Genomic DNA, 21,693 nt, shown 5'->3' with positions numbered 1-21,693 from the left:
CCTTGTTTTCTATAAACTGTTAGTATAGTTATGTAGACTTTAAATTTATATTATTACTTTAAATAATTTTGTAATAATTGTTTTGCTAGGCAAAGACCTACTGAGCTCCTTGCTCTATTGTTCTGAAAATCCTCCCACCCTTCCCGTTCTTGCCACTGAGGTGGCTTTATTTCTTTTAGAATATGACCATGTCACACTGCAAAGTCTCCAGGTCTTCCAACTTAGTTTTCTTGTCTTCCCAAGCCCATATTCTTGCTTATCTTCCAGTTGTAAAACCAAGCTAAACTGAACAAAATTAATAATATTTCTTTCCTAGTAATTACTCCATAAATCTGTTGTTGCAGAAATCTGAAATAATTTGTATTAATTACCCCATGTTTCACAATGCTCCCTATAATTTTATTTTATTTTATTTCCTTAAATTCTTTTATTGGTACATTTTAGGTATACAATACATTTACATTTATCATTGGGTGCTTGTACCTGTACATGATGCATCTTGGTTCTTATTTTTTCCCCATTACCTGTGAGCTCTTCACCCCCTCCACCCTTCCCTATTTACATAGACTTTGTTTCCATTTTTTTCTTTTCTCATAATTTTTCCTTTTGCCACCCTCTCCCACTACCCCTACACCTTTGGACCTTTTCTTCCTATTTCAAATTATCGATTATTTTTTAAATCATTTTAATTCTTATTTACACTTTCAGTTTCTCACAGCAGAGAAACTATTAGGTATTTAAACATGTGTGTCCTATTTATTTCACTTAAGAGTATGACCTCAATATGCATCCATTTAGCTATAAGTGTCACTAGTTTCTCAATCTTTATGGCTGAGTAGTACTCCATTTTATGAAAAAAAAACCCACAACTTCTTTATCCAGTTTCCAGTTGATGGGCACTTGGGCTGTTTCCAACCTTTCACTATTACTAAATTGTGCCACTATAAACATGGGTGCACATATATCGCTGTGGTATGATTCTTTTAATTCTTTGGGGAAGATCCCCAGCAAGGGAATAGCTGGGTCAAATGGGACCTCTAGTCCTAGTTATTTGAGGTACCTCCATAATGGTTTCCACAGTGGTTGCACCAGTCTCCACTCCTACCAACAATGAAGAAGAGTTCCTTCTTCCCACAACCCTGCCAGCATTTGTTATTGGTTGATTACTTTTTTCCCATTAAGTTTATTGATACAATTTAGATACAAACTTGTACCTTTACATGATGAATCTTGGTTCTTATTTTTTTCCCTTCCCCTGCCCTCCTTTCAACCCCTCTACCCTTCCCTATTTGCAAAGAATTTGTTTCCATTTTTTTCTTTTCTCACATTATTTCTTTTCCCTTCTTTCCTTTTTGCTACCCATCTCACTTCCCCTACTCCTTTAGAACTTTTCTTCCTGTTACACAATATCAGTTAGACATTTTTTAAATTACAGTATCAAGATCTAGGAGACATTACCACAGATTTTACAGAATTTAAAAGGGTATAGAAAACATATTACAAAAATCTTTTTTGAAATAAATTTGACAACTTCTAAGAAGTAACTTAGAAGACAAATTAGTGAAACCAACTCTGGAGGAAATATAAAATTTGAATAGCACCTATTAAAGAAAGTATATTCCTAGCTTTAAAACCTACCTATATGACAACAGCAGGCTCTTAAACATTTTAACTGATAAGTTATATCAAACATTTAAAGCAGAAAAAAGAAGGAACACTTCTCCCCTCATTTTAGGAAATCAACATTGTGCTAATCCTAAAACTGGATAAAGATAATAGAAGAAAAAAGTATGAACATAGATAGAAATTTGTTTAACAAAACAAACTATTAGAAGTCAGATCTGGCAGGATGTAGAAAGTGGTTTTATTATAGGGATGGCAGTGTTGGTTCAGCATTGGAAGGAAGATCCACCCCCAAAAGTCATCATTTTAACAGAGGAAAGGAAAAAGCCATGTGATCCTGTCACTAGTTGTAGAAAAAGTATTGGGCTAAATTCTACAGCTATTCATGGTAAAGGCTATCAGGAGACTAGAAGTAGAGCAGAACCTTCTCAACAGATAAGACATGTACTCCATACTTCAGCAAAAATGCCTTATATGAATGGAAAGGATACAATGCTTTCTCGCTAAGGTGGGGAACAAGGGCAGATATGCGTACTATTCACCTGTCCATTAAACTTTGAAACATAGGCCTAAACCAAAATAGCCTGGCAATAAAAAGAAACAATTAGCATAGGACTGGCAAGGTATAAGTAAAATCTGTATATGTAGATGGAATGGTTATCTACAGAGAAAATACTAAGAAATTTCAAGGAGGCCCTAGAACTTGTATTTGAATTTAGCAGGATGAAAAGACACAAGGTGTATATAAAAATTCAGGACTATGTATAATTGCTATAAATGAAGAATTGGATATTGAAATTTAAAAGTTATATAGGAGTACCAAAGACCTAGAAAAGTAAAAAGAAAAAAAATTTTGGAAGACATTCATTACCTAATTTTTTTGGGTGGGGTACTGGGGATGAAACTCAGGACCTTATGTTTGCAAGGCAGGTGGTGGAAACACTGAGCTAAATCCCCGGCTCTTATTACCTAATTTTAAGACTTCCTCTAAACCTACAGTAATCAAGGCAGTGTTGGCATAAGGAAAGACATATAGATCATTGGAATGAAACAGAACATGGAAATAGAACCATACATATATGGTCCACTGAGTTTTGAAAGATTATTTAATATTAACATTTTATAGAACATAATCTCAACTCAAGAGCAGAGGAAAAGATAGTGTTTTCAGCAAATGGTACTAGAATACCTGTTATCTGTATGTAAAAAATTAACCTCAACCCTTTATTTCCATACATAAAGAACTTGAAAGGATCTATGAATCTAAATATGAAAGACTAAAATTATAAAACTTTAAGAAGAAATTATAAGGGAAAATGTTCATGGAGACTAAAACTATAAAACTTTAAGAAGAAATTATAAGGGAAAATGTTCATGAATTTAGGCAAGAATTTCCCAGGATACAAAAAAAATGATGTATAAAAGAAAAAAATTGATAAATGAGATTCCATCAAAATTTAGAACTTTAAATGCCATCATTAAGAAAATGAAAAGTAGTCCTTAAACAGACCACATTTAGTGGCTTTTTTATAAAATGGAGTACTACTCAACCATAAAGAATGAAAAACTAGAGTCATTTATAGCTAAATGGATGCATATCGAGGCCATACTCTTAAGTGAAATAAATAGGACACACATGTGTAAATACCAAATAGTTTCTCTAGTGTGAGAAACTGATAGTGTAAACAAGGGTTAAAATGATTAAAATGAAAAATTAATAATTTTAAATAGGAAAAACAGTCCAAAGATGAAGGAGTGAAGAGAGGGGAAGGGGAAAGGAAAAGAGGGAAAGGAAAAACTATGAGAAAAAAAAAAGGAAATAAAATCTATGTAAATAGGGAACAGCAGGGTGGGGGGGTGGTGAAGGGAACACAGGTAATGGGGAAAAAATAAGAACCAAGATACATCATGTACAGATACAAGGACCCAATGATAAATGTAAACAAATTGTATACCTAAAATGTACCAATAAAAGAACTAAAAAAAAAGACCACATTTATAATACATATAACCTATGCCCAGAATACATGAAGAACTCTTACAGCTCATTAATAGACAACCCAATTAAAAAGTAGACAAAAGAAGATGATAAATAGTGAGTGCAGCACAAGGAAAGGTGTGCAACACTAGAATCAGAAAAATACTAATCAGTACAATAATAATATTATACACTCATTAGGGAGATGGATTTAAAAGTTTTAAAAGAACAGATGTAAGCATAGGTATGAACCAGTTAGAACTTTTGAATACTGCTATGTGAATGTAAAATGATAAAACCATTTTTGAAAACAATACAGAAATTACTTGTATTACTGTTAAGAACCAACAGTTCTGTTCTTAAGTTTTTACTTAAGAGGAATGAAAACACATGTTCACAATAGATTTGTACAAACAAGTTGACTATCGCTTATCTGAAATTCTTGGGACCAGAAGTGTTTCAGATTTTGGTTTGAAATCCACTTGATCTGCAAAGAGGATAGCTACTTCTGCTTTTTTCAGGTTCCTGTCACATGGAGTATTGTTTTCCACACTTTAACTTTCAGTCTATGAGTTTCTTTTTGAATTAAATGTGTTTCTTGTATGCAGCATATTGTTGGATCTTGCTTCATGACCCATTCTGGCAGTCTATTTCTTTTGATTGATGAGTGAGTTCAGACCATTAACATTGATGGTTATAACTGATACATATTGACTTATCATTGTCATGAATTCTTCTTTTTGGTGGATTCTCCCCCTTTGCATTTAATTTCTTGTCATGCCTGATGGATTCATTCTCTTGGGCTTCCTGGGGTTGTGATCCTCATTGTCTTTTCCTAGGATATTGTCTAAAATTTTTTGGAGTACTGGTTTGGTATTCATGAAGTTCTTAAGGTGCTCTTTATCATGAAAGTATCTTATTTCTCCATCAATTTTAACAGATAGTTTTCCAGGGTACATCGGTCTAAGTTGGAGGTTGTTTTCCTTTAGGGCTTGAAATACATCACTCCAAGCTCTTCTTGCCTTAAGGGTTTGCATTGAGAAGTCTGCTGTGATTCTGATGGGCTTTTCTTTGTATGTGATTTGTTTCTTTTCTCTCACTGCTTTTAGAATTTTGTTCTTCTGTTTGGTTTCTGGAATCCTAACTATTATATGCCTATGTGTAGATTGTTTTAGAATTAAGGCTAGCTGGAGCCCTATATGCCTCACTTATCTGTATGTCAAGTTCTTTCCCCCTGCTTGGGAAGTTTTCTGACATCACTTCTGTGAAAAGTTTTTTGTGTCATCTTCACTCTCTCCAGTTTCTTCATTGACTTATGTTATTCTTCTTTGCATTGTCTAACAGCTGCTGGATTGATTTCTCATGGTTCCTTACAATTTTAAAGAAATTTTTCTTTTCCTGGTCACTAATTGCAATCTTATCTTCTATATCTGAGATTCTGTCCTCATATTGGCTCATTGTGTTGTGTAAGCTTTCAGTGGAGTTTTTAATCTCCTGGAAATCTGTTTTTATCTGTTTCATGGATTCCATTTGTTTCCTGTGTTGGGATTCCATCATGTCCCTTAGGTCCTCTATTTTTTTTTATCTGTTTCCTCTCTAGATTTATTATTCATGTCTTACACTATGGGCATAATCTCTGCTGTTATCTGAGAAATTATTTTTGATTTCATTTTTTCCAGATTCTCTTTGGTTGCCAGTTCAGGGATTCCAGGTGGTTGAGTATCAGAGTGTTCCATCTCATTTCCCTTTGGAGTTGCTATAGGTGATCTTGAAGTGTGGTTTTGAGGCTTGTTTAGGTGTCTTCTAATTTCGAAGGAGTGCTGGGGGGGGCGGTGCTGCTGGCGCCTACAAAGCTCAGCTCTGTGCTGGAAGCAGTGCTATGGCAAACTGGGAGCCTCCTCCTGGGTTCTGGGATTGGTTCACCCCCTCTGTGCTGGGAATCATGCTATGGCAGCTGGAGAGCCTCCTCCTGGGTACTAGAAGTGTTTCTCCTCCTCTGCTCTGGGAGTGGTGCTATGGCCTTGTTGATTTCTTTATAGCAGCCATTCTTTCTGGGGTGAGGTGGAATCTCAGTGTTTTTTTTCATCTGCATCTCTAAATGACCAGTGGCGTTGAATGTTTTTTCATATATTTATTTGGTGCTTTTACTTCTTTGTCTGAGAAATATCTGTTCATTGCAGATGGCTATTTTTGAATTGAGTCTTTGAACTTGAGGGGTCTGATTTTTTTCAGTTCTTTATATATTCTAGGTACTAGTCCTTTGTATGAGATACATCTGCTGAAAATTTTTCCAATATTGTAGGTGTCTCTTAGCTCTGTTGGTGGTTTCTCTTGAAGTGCAGAAGCTTTTTAATAGGATGAGATCCCAGTTGTTCACTCTATTAGCTCCCATGCTACTGAGGTTTTGTTCATAAAGTCTTTTCCTATGCCAATATCTTTAAGAGTTCTACCTAACTTATCTTCCAGCAAGTTTAGTGTTTCTATTTTAATATTTAGATTTTTAATCCACTTCGATCTTAGTTTAGTGCATGGTGAGAGGTATGGGTCTAGTTTTAATCTTTGGCAGGTTGAAATCCAGTTTTTCCAACACCATTTATTGAACAGGTTATCTTTTCTCCAATGAGGGTGATTGGCTTCTTTGTCAAAGATGTGGTGGCTGAGTATGTCTGGAGTTGTTTCTCCACTTTTAATCTATGCCATTGATCCTCAGGTCTATTCTTAGCCAGCAGCATGCTGTTTTTATCACAGTAGCTTTGTAGTGTAGTTTCAAGTTGGGGATTGTGATACCCCCTGCCATGTCTCTGTTGCTCAGAATTGCTTTTGATATTCTAGGTCTCTTCTGGTTCCAAATGAATTTTTAGATTGTTTTCTCTAGTTCTGTGAAGTATATTGTTGGGGTTTCAATCGGCATTGCATTGAATCTATATAGTAGTTTTGGAAGAATGGCCATTTTCACTATATTGGTTCTTTCTACCCAGGAGCAAGGGTTATCTTTCCATTTTCTTATATCCTGTTCAATTTTTTTTCAGAGTGCTGTACTTTTCATTGTAGAGGTCTTTTGCTTCCTTTGTTAGAGTGATTCCTAGACATTCATTTTTTTGGATGCTATTGTAAAAGGAATTGTTTCCCTAATTTCTCTCTCAGTGAGCCTGGTATATGTGTATAAGAATGCTACTGTTTTTGAGTGTTAATCTTGTAGCCAGCTACTCTAGTGAATTTGTCAATTAAGTCTAGAAGGCTTTTGGCAGAGTTTTTTGGGTCTCCTTTGTAAAGTATCATATCGTCAGCAAATAATAACAATTTAACTTCTTCCTTTCATATCTTTATTCCTTTTATGTCTTTCTCCTTTCTAGTTGATGTGGCTAATGTTTCCAGAACTATTTTGAACAGTTGTGGTGATAGTGGGCATCTTTCTTGTTCCTGATTTAAGCATGAAAGTTTTCAGTTTTTGACGATTTAGTATGATGTTGGCTGTTGGTTTTTCATAGATAGCCTTAATCAGGTTGAGATAAAGACCTTCTATTCCAATTTTCTGTAGGGTTTTTATCATGAATGGGTGTTGGACTTTGTCAAATGCTTTCTCTGCATCTCTTGAGATGATAATATGGTTTTTGTCCTTGACTCTATTAATATAGTGTATTACATTTATTGATTTATGGATGTTGAACTATCCTTGCATCACTGGGATAAATCTGACTTGGTCAGGTTGTATGATCTTCTTGATGACCCTCTGTATTCTGTTTGCCAGTATCTTGTTGAGGATTTTTGCATCTATGTTCATTAGGGAGATTGGCCTGAAGTTCTCTTTTTTGGTTGGGTCTTTCCCTGGTTTGGAATCAAAGTAACACTTGCTTCCAGGAATGAATTTGGAAGCCTTGCTTCCCTTTCAAATTCCTTGATGAGTTTAAAGAGCAATGGCAATAGTTCTTCTTTAAATGTCTTGTAGAAATTAGCAGTGAAGTCATCATGACATGGACTTTTCCTTGTTGGTAAATTTTTTATTCCATTTTCAATTTCACTCATTGTAATTGGGGTGTTTAGAATTTCTATATCTTCTTCATTTAATTTTGGCAATTTGTATGTATCTAGGAATCTGTCCATTTCTTCTGTGTTTTCCATTTTACTAGAGTACAGTAGGTATTGATGATCCTCTGGATTTCTGCTGGGTCTGTCATGACTTCACCTTTTTCATTCTTAATTGCATGGATTTGAGCCTTTTCTTTCCTTTTTTTGATAAGATTGGCTAAAGGTTTATCAATTTTATTTATTCTTTTAAAAAATCCTATTCTTTGATTCATTGATTTTTTTGTATCATTCTCTTAGTCTCCATTGCATTGATTTCTGCTTGGATCTTTATAATTTCCTCTCTTGTACAAGCTTTGGGTTTGCTATGCTCTTCTTTTTCTAGGAGCTTGAGGTCCTGCATTAGATTATTTATTTGAGTTCTCTCTGTTTTCCTAACATGGGCATTCATTACTATGAATTTCCCATGTAGAACTGCTTTCATTGTGTCCCATAGGTTCCTTTATGTTGTCCTGGCATTATCATTTACTTGTAGAAACTGTCTAACTTCTTCTTTAATTTCCTCTGTGACCCATTGGTTGTTCAGGAGGGTGTTATTCAGTTTCCATGTGTTTGTGTGAGTTTTGGGGTTTCTTATGTTATTGATCTCCAATTTTATTGCACTGTGGTCTGATAATATACAGGGGAAAATTTCAATTCTTTTACATTTACTCAGACATGTCCTATGAGCTAGCATGTGGTCTATTTTGGAGAATCACCCATGTGCAGGCAAAAAGGATGTGTATTCTGATTTTGTGGGGTGGAACAGTCTGTAAATATCTATTAAGCCCATTTATCCAATAGCTTGGTTCAGTTCTGGAATTTCATTGTTAATTTTTTTTCTAGATGATCTGTCTATTTGTGATAGTGGGGTATTGAGGTCCCCCAATTCAATTGTATTAGTACTTATTTGGTTTTTTATATCCATTAATATTTGTTTTGTATAATTGGGAGCATTCATATTTGGTGCATATATATTTATGATTGTCACCTCTTCCTCTTGGATTGTTCCCTTCACAAGGATGTAGTGTCCTTCTTCATCTCTCTTAATCAGTGTTGGTTTGAAATCTACTTGATCTGCAAAGAGGATAGCTACTCCTGGTTTTTTCGGGTTCCTGTCACATGGAGTATTGTTTTCCACCCTTTAATTTTCAGTCTATGAGTTTCCTTTTGAATTAAGTGTGTTTCTTGTATGCAGCATATTGTTGGATTTTGCTTCTTGACCCATTCTGCCAGTCTATTTCTGTTGATTGGTGAATTGAGACCATTAACATTGATGGTTATAACTGAAACATATTGACTTATCATTGCCATGACTTTTTCTTTTTGTTGGGTTCTCCCCCTTTACATTTAATTTCTTGTCATGCCAGATGGGTTCATTCTGCTGGGCTTCCTGGGGTTGTGATCCTCAATGTCTGTTCCTAGGATATTGTGTGAAATTCTTTGGAGTGCTGGTTTGGTAGTCATGAAGTTCTTAAGGTGCTCTTTGTCATGAAAGTATCTTATTTCTCCATCAATTTTGAAAGATAGTTTTGCAGGGTACATTAATCTGGGTTGGAGGCTGTTTTCCTTTAGGGCTTGGAATATGTCACTCCAAGCTCTTCTTGCCTTGATGGTTTGTGTTGAGAAGTCTGCTGTGATTCTGATGGACTTTCCTCTGTATGTGATTTGTTTCTTTTCTCTAACTGCTTGTAGAACTTTGTTCTTCTGTTAAGCTTCTGGAATCTTAACAATTATATGCCTATGTGTAGATTTTTTTTGATCAAGGCTATTTGGAGTCCTATATGCCTCACTTATCTGTATGCCAAGCTCTTTTCCCCTGCTTGGGAAGTTTTCTGCCATTATTTCTGTGAAGAGATTTTTTATGTCATCTCCACTCTCTCCTGTTTCTTCATTGAGCCCAGTCAGTCTTATGTTATTCTTCTTTGCATCATCTAGCAGCTGCTGGATTGATTTCTCATGTTCCCTTATAATTTTGAAGCAATTTTTCTTTTCCTGGTCACTAATTGCAATCTTATCTTCTATATCTGAAATTCTGTCCTCACATTGGCTCATTCTGCTGTGTAGACTTTCAATGGAGTTTTTCATGTCCTGGAAATCTATTTGCATCTGTTTTATGGATTCTATTTGTTTCCTATGTTGGGATTCCATCATGTTCCTGAGCTCCTCTCTAGATTTATTAATCATGTCTTGCACTAGGAGCACAATTTCTCCTGTTATCTGAGAAATTATTTCTGATTTCATTTTTTCCAGATCCCCTTTTGTTGCCAGCTCAGTGGGTCCAGGTGGTTGAGTATCAGAGTGTTTCATCTCATTTCCCTTTGGGGTTGCTGTAGGTAATCTGGAAGTCTTGTTTTGAGACTTATTTACATGTTTTCTCATTTCCACTGGGGCAGGGGACTGTTAGCACCTGCACGCATTACCTCCTCTGAGCTGGGTGAGGTGGGACAGGGGCCCTGAGCAGGAGTAGGGATGGTGGCTCAGAAGCCCCTCCCTCTGGGCCTGGAGCAGTGGGAGGGATGGTGGCCTGGAAGTCCCTTCCTCTGGGCCAGGAGCAGCTGGACAGAAGGTGGCCCAAAAGCCCTTTCCTCTGGGCTGGGAGCAGTGGGAGGGATAGTGACCGGGAAGCCCCTTCCTCTGGACCAGGAGCAGTGGGACGATGGCTCAGAAGCCCCTACCTCTGGGCCAGGAACAGCGGGACTCAGTACCTTGGTCTGGTGGTCTGGTGTCCTCTGTGTCTTTGTAGTGTGGAACCAGGTGGCTGGCTGTCTGCAGCGGGGTGATTCAGTGTCTTCCACGAGACTCAGGACCTCAGTAGGGCATGCACAGACCTTCCTGTGTGCAGCAGGCTGATTCGGCATGTTCTGTGCGACTCAGCAAGAAGTTTTAATTTTTGTTTGTTATTTTTTATAATCTTGAGCATATCCTTCATCTTCATTTCTTTTTGGTGAGTAGCACATTCATTTTCTTACCTCAGTTTTCTTTGGAAATAGCAAATTTTTTTCGTAAGTCAGCATATGAGGGCTCATTATATAAGAGGAATATTAAATATTTTTCTATGAAATGAGTTGCAAATTTTAAATTTGTCATTTGTGTTTATCTTTGTATATATATATATATATATCTTTGTGTGTATATATATATATATATATATATATATATATATTGGCCACACATGGTATTTCTACTTTCATGTAGTAATGTTTGCCAATCTTTTATGGATTCTGAATTTTAAATCATAATTCATTTGCCCTGAGGTTAAAATATCATTTTCTTCTTCATTTTTATTATTTATTTTTTCTTTATTTTCTTCTTTTTTTCACTGAAATCTTTATACATTTAGGATTATCTTCATTCCCTGTGTGAGGTATTTACATAAATATGCATCATTTCTTGTCCTCATTCCATTTATTAAAATGTGGCTTGGCCTACCACTTCAAAGCATAGCCTTTGCCATACCAAAAATGCTTTATGCACCTGCGTCTATTTCTGGATTTCCTATTATTTCCCATTGATGTGTTTCTGTTTTTCTTACTGAAGCATAACAGTATACTATCGTGTTTTAATGTCCTGTAGGGTCAGTCTTCCGTTAAGTTCTTTCTCTTCAAGGCTTTCTTTCTTTTTTCTTTGTTTCTGTATTTGAAATTTAAAATTGTCTTTCCGAGAAGTTAGTATTTTTATTGTGCTCTCTCAACATATATAAACTGGAACCAATTTTTTTTTTTTTTTTTTTTTTGGTGCTAGGGATCAAACTCGGTTCCTTGCGCTTGTGGGGCAGGCGGCGGAACCACTGAGCTAAACCTCTGGCCCTCAACATGTATAAATTAGCTTAAGAAAGACTAACACTGTTAGAATTTTGAATCTTAACCAGGAACATATGTGTTTGTCTTTGTTTAATATAATGCATATGTATTTCAAGAATATTTTACATATTTTATCCTACAGATTTGCATATTTCTTGTATAGTTAACTAATGATTTTTTTTTGCTGATATTCAGCATATGGTTATCTCATTCATCTTATCTTCTATGTATATATGAAGGTGATTTTTTCATGGATATTATTTTTTAAATTCCCTACCTTACTGAATTCTCATTTTAGTAGCTTTTTAATTGCTTTGCATTTCAAGTTACAACTTAACTTTCTTAAAATAGTTACAATTTTACCTTTCTAACTTTTATAATTCTAATTTATTTCTTGTCTAGTTGCATTGTCCTATAACTGCTGCACAATGTTAATAATGGTAAGGAAAGCTAGTGTCCTGGAGTTTTCCTAACTTTTCCAGGAAATCCTCTATTAGGAATGTGCTGGCTTGGGGACAATAAAATACACACACTACATGATGAAATAACTTCTCCAATTTCTATTTACTGATAGTTTCTACTTTACAAATATGAATTAAATTTCATCAAATGTCTTCAGTATCTATGAGTATGTTACATTAACATCATATACTGCATTAATAGATTTTTTAATATTCAAACATTATTTATTTATCTAGAATGAACTACCCTTATTTGAGATGCTCAAATATGATTCTTTTGTGTACTACTGAATTCCATTTCCTACTTTGTTTTGAATTTTTTATTGATATGAGTAAGAAAAGTTTGTCTACACAGAAAACTGCAGTTATTATGATGGATTTTCCCAGCTTTGCTGTTAAATTACATTCACTTCTTTTAAAACATGTTAGAAAGATTTCCTGTAGTACTGCATTCAAGGAAGATTCACATCTGTAGAGAAGTTGGTAGAATTCAGTTCTTACTGAAATGAAGATTTTTTTAGGGAAAAATCTCATTATGAACTATATTTTTTTGTGAAAATACATGTGCTTGCTATTTCTTGCAATTTAGGGTCAGTTTGCAAATTATCTTTCCTAGAAAAGTATTCCTTTCATCCAAATTCACATGATTCATATGATATTTTTAGGTTTTGTGGTTTTTTTTACAAAACTCTTGTCTTTGAATTTCTTTAATTGATGAGGTTTTATTTATGTTCTTATTCTGTGTATTAACTTATTTTATGATTGTGCTGGGTTTATTCTGAAAGATCAGTTACACACTTTGTTATTTGTCCATGAACAAAACCAGAGAAGCTTGGGGACCAGTGGCCAGGGAATTTTGAAACAAGCAACATGGTTGATCACTAAACATGATATGTGTCTATATCCATTGCTTAAATAAAAATTTATGAAAGGAAGAGTAGCAGTAAAATGTGTGTTTTACGCAAATCTTAGTTATGGCACTATTGTGACAGAAGTTTGAAGTGTGTCATTGGAAGCTGATGTTCAGAACCATGTCCCTGGAATGTGCACATTTAGAAACATCCACAGCCATGCCCACCTGAATTCCACCCACTTCCAGAAACAAGTTAATGTCTCAAATCATGTGAGTCTTTTCTATTTGTGTTTCTCTGATACCCCAACACTCCTGACCTGTGAAAGCTTTTGCTACACTATCAGTTGGTCAATATCATTAGATCTTTTAGGGATTTGTGACTTGAATCCTACTTTGACATTCAGGTGTGACCACTGCTTTTTGTTGTCATTTAATAGGTACACTTTTCTCCACTATTTCTTTCTTACCCTTTATGAATCCTTGGTTGTCATTGTGTGAAGCACAGAATCCAATTTTGCTTTGGCGTCAAAATTAAAATAGTTTTATAAGTAAATTAATCCCCTTTATACTTATAGATAAGACAGATGTGTCTGGGTTTTGTTAATTATTAATTGGGGGCAGTGTGTTCTTCAGTTGTGCCAAATTATCACATTGTCTTTCAGGTGCCTCTTCTGATGAATGTTTAAATTTTATTACTGTGATTGCTCCTCAGGCAAACTATGATAACAGTTTCATCAAAGTCAAATGTCTTTATGTCATAACTGCAGCTATGATTTTGATTAATGTATACATTAAGATGTGTGACTATTTCAGTTATTAATCTTCAGGATATTCTGGAAGTTACCATAACTCATGACTAAGTCTTGTCTTTGATCCCAACAGTACTGAGTGGTTGTATATTTGTTTCACCTTTCAGGGGAGGTCAGTCACTGGTACTGTCAAACCTCACTTAAGTGATACATAGACTGCAAACTAAAAACTGGGATTTGGATAGTTTTATTAAAGATATGTACCCTCTGCTACTAAGAAAACTACTATATGATCAGAACATATACAAACTTTATGATAAATAAGTTGTTCTTTGAGTTCATTATCTTAGTAAATTTTGTTGTTTTCTCCCCTCTTCTGCTCCCATGCTCTTCAACCCCTACACTGTCTTTGGGCTGCCCCTGGTCTCCTGGTCTCCCACGTGGTGACACATTCCCAATGCTCTGTTCTGTCTTCCCATACTGGGTGTTTGGGCATCAACATCTTATTCCTAGAAAATAATTCAATTGCTTTTTATAATGGGATTTACTGGTGATTCATTTTTTAATATATTTTATGCTATACTTCAAAAACTTCAACTTCAACTTCAAAAACCTTCAGAAAGTACTGAACACTACCAACAAAAAATAGCAGAAAAAGCATAACAAAAATTTGAGGGAGGCAAGAAGGGAAAGCTGTAGAAACGAATAGGATTGAAATTCTCATCCCTGAGGTCACACCATTCCAATGAAATAAAATCCAAATGAAGCCTGAATTCTATCAATATACTAATTCTTTCAACATACTAATTTCACCTCAAAAGTATTTACTAGGGCCGGGTATTTAGCTCAGTGGTTTCGCCGCCTGCTGTGCAAGTGCAAGGACCTGAGTTCTATCCCCAGTACCAAAAAACAACAATAACAACACCAACAAAGTATTTACTAAGCCTCCACCTAAGGTTGAGGATCATGATAAACTCAGAGAGTACATGGCATATGACAAAATACCTATCTAATGCAGTTGTGACTGTTAAGATTAATTGTCCACTTGATCGATTTGGGAGTCACTTAGCAGATTTGAGGGGTGTTCTTCTGGGTGTGTCTGGGTGGGTTATGGAGATGTGGCCTTGGGTACTGTACCCAGTCTCTGGCCCTTCCTCTCTGTCAGTGTCCTCTGCTATGATTTCTGGGCATGATGAACTACGCACTTTTGCTGCACCAGGCTCTTCTGCCATGATGTTTCCGCCTTGGACCCAGCTGACCATGGACTGAGTCCCTTGAAACCTGAGCACAAAGTTGTGTATGTCAAGTATTTATCCCCAGCAATGGGAAGCAAAGGTAACAGTGAATATAAATCTATTGTCTTAGTCAGCTTTTCATCACTGTGGGAGAGAATATCTGATATACACAACTTAAAGGGGGAAAGATTTATTTTGGCTCATGGCTTCAGAGTTTTCAGTTCAGGATCGGCTGGCTCCATTGCATTTAGGCTTGTGGTGGGGCATAAATAGAATGATGAAAAGGCCTGGCAGGGAAATGTCTCACTTCACAGCAGCTGGAAGCAGAGAGGGGAGAGGAATTTATCTCACAGGCACACAAGAGGAAACTACATCCTCCAGTAGATCCCACCTCTGAATAGATTCATGTGTGGACTTGTCAGAGAGTTAACCCATTGATGGTGTAGCTCCATCAAAATCCAGATGTTCCTCTAGGTATATTTAGATCCCATCAAGTTGACAATCAAGATTAATCATTACATGTAGGCCTATAATCCCAGAAGAACATGACCAACCAGCCAGCTGGTAGTTCTGCGGTTCCTCAGGTGAACCTGGGCAACATGCAAGGCCAGCCCCAGCAAGGCCCACCATCCCAGCTGATGGGCATGCACCAGAATATTGTGCCCTCCCAGGGCCAGATGGTTCACCAACAAGGAATTTTGAACACTCAGAACCCTATGAGCCTTTCAAGGGCCCAGCTTATGCCACAGGGCCAGATGATGGTGAATGCTCAGAACCAAAATCTTGAGGCTTCACCCCAAAGAATGACCCCACCTAAGCAGTTGCTTTCCCAGCAGGGCCAACAAATAATGGCACCACTTAACCAGATGATGGGGACACAGGGGCAGGTTTTGCTCCAGCAGAACCCAGTGATAGAGCAGATCATGACCAATCAGATGCAGGGCATTAAGCAGCAGTTTAACACCCAGAACCAATCCAATGTCATGCCGGGACCAACGCAGATAATGAGGGGACCAACTCCTAACATGCATGGAAACATGGTGCAGTTTATAGGACAGATGTCAGGACACATGCTGCCCCAGCAAAGGCCCGTAAACAGTCCATCTCAGGCTATGGAGATTCACGGGCAAGTCCTGTGGCCACCAGGGCCTAGCCCCCACATGGCCCAGCAGCATGGTGATCCTGCTACTACAGCAAATAACGATGTCAGCTTGTCTCAGATGATGCCTGATGTTAGCACGCAACAAGCCAACATGGTCCCCTGTCATGTCCAGGCCATGCAGGGAAACAGTGCCTCAGGAAACCACTTCTCAGGCCATGGGATGCCTTTCAATGGACCTTTCAGTGGAGCACCCAATGGAAATCAAATGTCCTGTGGTCAGAATCCAGGTTTCCCAGTCAATAAGGATGTCACACTGACAAGCCCATTGTTGGTCAACCTACTACAGAGTGATATCTCTGCAGCCCATTTTGGGGTAAACAATAAGCAAAATAATACCAACACAAATAAACTGAAGAAGAAGAAACTCCCTTGGAAGAAGAAAAATAGTCAGCAAGATCTAAACACCCCAGATATTCACCCAGGTGGTCTGGAGGAGGCTGATCAGCAACCTTTGCCTAGTGAATAAGGAATTAACTTGGACAATACAGGCCCTAAACTGCCAGAATTTTCAAACCGGCCACCCAGTTATCCTACTCAACCAGTAGAACAGAGACCACTGCAGCAGATGTCTCCTCAACTCATGCAACATGTGGCACCCCACCACAGCCACCACAGAAGCAGCCACCACCCCCACCCAGTCAGCCCCAGGCTCAGTAGCACCAACAACAAATAATGATGATGCTCATGATGCAGCAAGATCCCAAATCTGTTAGGCTTCCAGTCTCCCAAAATGTCCACACCCCAAGGAGCCCTCTGAACCTGGACTCTCAGAGAATGCCCATGCAGCAGAGTGGCAGTGCACCTGTCATGGTCAGTTTGCAAGGACCTGCCTCCATACCACCATCACCTGATAAACAAAGAATGCCAATGCTAGGCCGGGGATTTAGCTCAGTGGTTCTGGCTCCTACCTCGCAAATGCAAGGTCCCAAATTCGATCTCCCATACCAAAAAAAAAAAAAAAAAAAAAAAAAAAAGAATGCCAATGCCTATGAATACTACTTTGGGAAGTAATTCAGGAAAGATGATATACCAGGAGAACCCACAGAATCCTTCTAGCTCACCACTAGGAGAGATGTTGTCACTTCCTGAAGCAAGTAGCAGCGAAGTACCATCTGTCTTGGGAGGCCCAAATAATATGCCTTCACATTTAGTAGTTTCTCAGAATCAGTTATGATGACAGGGCCCAAACCTGGCCCATCACCCCTTTCAGCAACTCAAGGTGCAACTTCCCAGCAACCCCCTGTAAATTCCCTGCCTAGCTCCCATGGCCAACATTTTCCAAATGTAGCTGCTCCAACCTAGACATCTAGGTCTAAAACACCAAACAGAGCCAGCCTCAGACTTTATTATCTTCAGACACCTAACAACCGCCCTCCTAGCACAGAACCTTCAGAAATCAGTCTGTCACCAGAAAGACTCAATGCCTCCGTAGCAGGACTCTTCCCTCCACAGATTAATATTCCTTTACCTCCTAGGCCAAATTTAAGGGGCTTTGATCAACAGGGCTTAAATTCAACAACTCTGAAGACTATTGGGCAAGCATCTTCAAATCTTTCCATGAATAATCCTTCCAATCTTGCTGTCCCACAAACTCACAAATTAGATTCTAAAGTGGTGAATTCTGGAAAGCAATCTAACACCAGAGCAACAAAAAGGGCAAGTCCAAACAACAGTCACAGATCTAGTCCTTCATCTAGTAGGAAAACCACCCCAAGTCCTGGAAGGCAAAATTCAAAAGCCCCTAAACTTACTCTGACCTCTCAAACAAATGCAGTCCTGTTGCAGAATGTAGAGTTGCCAAGAAATGTATTGGTCAGCCCCACTCCTCTGGCTAATCCTAACAGCAGTGGGCTGAATCCTCAGAATACTGCTGTGCCTGTGGCTGCAGTGGAGGCTATTTTTGAGGATAACAAGGAGAGCTTGAATGTGCCTCAGGACAGTGATTGCCAGAATTCCCAGGGTAGGAAGGAGCAGGAGGTAAATACTGAGCTAAAAGCAGTCCCTGCCTAAGAAGTTAAAATGGTTGTCCCTGGGGCCAGGGATTTAGCTCAGTGGTTTCTCCACCTGCTGCACAAGTGTAAAGACCCAAGTTTGATCCTCGGTACCAAAAAAAAAAAATAATGATTGCCCCTGAAGATCAATCCAAAAGTGATGGGCAACCTTCGGATCCTAACAAACTTCCCAGTGTCAAAGAGAACAAAAATTTGGTGTCTCCTGCCATGAGGGAAGCACCAACATCATTAAGTCAAGTTCTTGAAAACTCTGGAGCTCCTAATGCGGCCATTAAACTTGGGGTTACAGATCTGGAGGTAACACCTCTGGTAGTTTCAGAGAAGGACCTCAAGAAAACCTCTGTCATTCCCACTCTGCAGGATCCATCATCTTCATAACAAGGTTATGACTTCTGAGGGACAGTCAGCTGCTCAGTCTAATGCCCAGCCTCAGTTCATTACACCTGTCTTTATCAATTCATCCTTGATAATTCAGGTTATGAAAGGATCACAGCCAAGCACAATTCCTGCATCCCCACTGACAAACAACTCCGGCCTAATGCCTCCCTCTGTCACAGTTGTTGGCCCTTTGCGCATACCTCAGAACATAAAGTTTTCTTCAGCCCCCATACCACCTAATGTCCCCTCCAGTAGTCCTGCTGCAAACATTCAGCCAGGTTGACCCTTAGTCCTTAACTCACAAGCCACTCCTGTTCAACTTCCTTCCCCTCCTTGTACATCTCCAGTTGTCACTCCTCATCCCCCTGTCCAACAAGTGAAAGAATTGAATCCAGATAAGGCTAGTCCTCAGGTAAACATCTCAGCAGATCAGAGTACTCTGCCCTCTTCACAGTCAACCACAATGGTTCCTCCCCTTTTGACCAACAGTCCAGGCTCCTCTGTCAACCAGTGAAGCCCAGTATCATCTAGTAAGGGCAAAGGAAAAGTGGACAAAATTGGCCAGATTTTGCTCACTAAAGCATATAAGAAAGTTACAGGCTTTCTTGAGAAAAGAGAAGACCAATATGGTGCAGATGGAAAGACTGAGGGCAGAGGTCTAGAGACCACAGCTCCCAGCCTCATCAGAACAGAGCAATTGTCCACAGAGCTGAGCAGTAAAATTCCAACACCCCCAGCACCTACTCTGCTAAAAATGACTTCTAGCCCTGTGGGCCTGGGCTCCATCTCAGCAGGACCCAGTTTACCTGGTGGTCTTCTTCCCACTAGTATTCACTCAATAGTAACCACTCTGGTACCTTCTGAGCTCATCTCCACGGTGCCGACCACAAAAAACAATCACGGTGGCATAGCATTCAAGCCACTTGCAGGTGGTCTAGTGGAGAAGGTGGGATCCCATCCAGAGCTTCTACCCAGCATAGCCCCTTCTCAGAATTTAGTCCCAAAGGAGACTCCAGCCGCAGCACTGCAGGGCTCTGTTGCCAGATCAGAACTAGAGGTAAATGCTGCCATAGTCTCTGGACAAAGTGAGACGAAAGATATAGCTAAAAAGTCTAAAACCCCAAGCTGAAGAAACTCCCGAACTGAAGAGCCAACTGTGGCTTCTAAAAGTGTGGAAAATTGACATCATAAACGATCCTCTTGACCTGCTTCAGTCTCCAGCTCTACTAAAGACATAACCAGTGTGGTACAATCCAAGCAAAGAAAATCCAAGTAAACAAGCCGGGCAATGATTTGATACTTGTAAATGTGTGTGAATTTTGCAAAGAGCAATTTTGAGCTGTGACTTTTTAAAATCTATTTCTGTACAGTCATTGTAATAACGTGGCCCTTTTCCTAGTCCCTGCAACCTATTTGGTAAAGTGCAATGGGGAAAGCAGAGTTGTTAAGCCCTTTTGGTGTTGGGAGATGAAGTTCAAGCTTTCTCAAATGTTGCCATGTATTGAGAGGAGCTAATGCCATTATAAATGTTACTAGTTTTCAAATTTCCTAAACAGCCTAGAGTACAGGGTGAACATTTTTAGATCTTCTAGTGAGGTATTGTGCGGTGAAAGTACTGCGTGTGAACAGCAGCAGAGGGGGCAAAAGCAATCTTGTCATTTGGAAATGTTGTAAATAATTTTATTATATAGTGTTTGGGATATATTTGTTGGAGAAATGGACCAGTGAATAAAGAGAATCTAAGGGTTTGCACAATGTGCAATACTGAATGTGTTAAATAAATGTCATTGTCATAGAAAAAAATAAAGAGACTTGAAGCAAGGTATAGCTACATTAATGCAGTCATTTTATTCAGAGCAGGATGCAAACAAGTAATTTTGACATGTTGAAAAATCTCTGACAAACTAAAAGCTTCATGAAAATTCTGTAACTATTCCATAGAGTTTAATGCAACCTGAGAGCAGAGGGTTATTTGCAGTGGTTTCAGATTTCTACTTGGCTGTTACTATTGTGATAGTTTTCTGAATGTTTCCCCTGACATACTGCCTGTGTAAATGAACACATCCCAGGGACACTGGAGTACATGGGATGGACTCATGTGAAGTGTTAAATAACTCATGTCCTTGGAAGCCAGAGACTTTGCTCATGTTTTCAGAGGGACCAAACCAATGTTGTGATGGATAGAAAACATGCATCAGCCTATGAAAATATCTCAAGTATTTTCCTTTATGGTAAATGTGTTATCAAAAAGAAAAAGGAAGAAAGGGATCGAGGCAGGAGATTAGTGCATGGCAAGCCAACTGGGCAATCGGGTGTCACTGCCAATCACAGAGACCTGTCAATCATGTCCAGGAAACATGCACAGAGAAGCTTCCAAGCCCTGCATTGGATGCCCGGATCTGATGTCAGAAAGTAGCATAAAAGATGGCGGCCATTGGTCTAGCGGCTGCTGTCTTCTTACCCCCTCAGTGGCCCACTCTGCATGCAGGGCATAATTTCTTTTCCCACACTCTCTCTTCAGAGCACTTCTTTTTCTCCAGGGCACTCTTTTTTATTCAGAACATTTCTTCCCCATTCTTTTCTCCCGTCTTTCCTCCAAATTTTACCTTTCATAAACATAACACCTCGATGTTCTTCACTTGTCTTGTCCAGTTCTTTGAACAGGATAACAAGGGCCTGGAAGGTACCACTGGGCATCCCACAACCCAGTAACAGGATCATTTCAAAAAAAACATACAGCAACCATGTTTTTAAACAGTAGGACTTTGACCTGATCTGGGGGCCATCAGGGAAGGGAAAGGAGCTCCCATCACTTCTTCTGCCATCATCTCTACATCCTGAGTTAACCTTGGTGAGGATATCAAGTGAGCAGTCAGGCCTAGCAGGGTTGTCTTGTGGAGCAGGAGGCAGCAGGGACATTTGTCGCCCAGGTCTTACCCCCATCCAAGTCTGACCTTGGACTTGTACAACCTCTTGTGGCTGCCATTTTCTGCCACCATTTTACTGACTAAAGTATAATTACAGTGTAAGCCTCACAGGGCTGCTAAGAAAATTCAGTGAGATAGTTGTATAAGCTGAGTGAGTGACATATGGAAGGCCCACAGAACTGCCATATTTGCCGGGCAGGGAATTTCCAGACACCTCCAGAGGACCCCTCTGAAGTAGCAGAAAGGCAGCAAAATAATAAAATTGTGACTAACTTTGAAGACAAAGTTCCTGGTTTTAAATTCCAACTCAACTACTTGCTGGTAGTGCAATAGTTCACTCAGCTAGATCGCTAATTGCTACAGCAATGACAGTGATCACTCTCATCTCGTTTGGCTGAAAATTATCACTCTTTAAGACAGATATCAGAATGCAAAGTATTTATAATGCAT

The 21,693-nt window shown here is 38.7% G+C and overlaps 1 long non-coding RNA gene and 2 pseudogenes across 1 annotated transcript in view; all 3 read left to right on the top strand.

Annotated features, from left to right (window-relative positions):
• Nucleotides 1-21,693, top strand: part of LOC147821909 (uncharacterized) — a 72,864-nt gene that overhangs the window by 37,183 nt on the left and 13,988 nt on the right. The window lies entirely within an intron of this gene.
• Nucleotides 14,952-18,316, top strand: LOC101700271 (nuclear receptor coactivator 6 pseudogene; annotated as a pseudogene).
• Nucleotides 18,315-19,890, top strand: LOC147821910 (nuclear receptor coactivator 6 pseudogene; annotated as a pseudogene).

Source organism: Heterocephalus glaber, unplaced genomic scaffold, assembly GCF_053883595.1.
Source record: "Heterocephalus glaber isolate CG9 unplaced genomic scaffold, H.glaber_assembly_v1.0 deba00001688, whole genome shotgun sequence".
In the NCBI taxonomy this organism is placed as follows: Eukaryota; Metazoa; Chordata; class Mammalia; order Rodentia; family Bathyergidae; genus Heterocephalus; species Heterocephalus glaber.
This window is presented reverse-complemented; position numbering and strand designations above follow the sequence as displayed.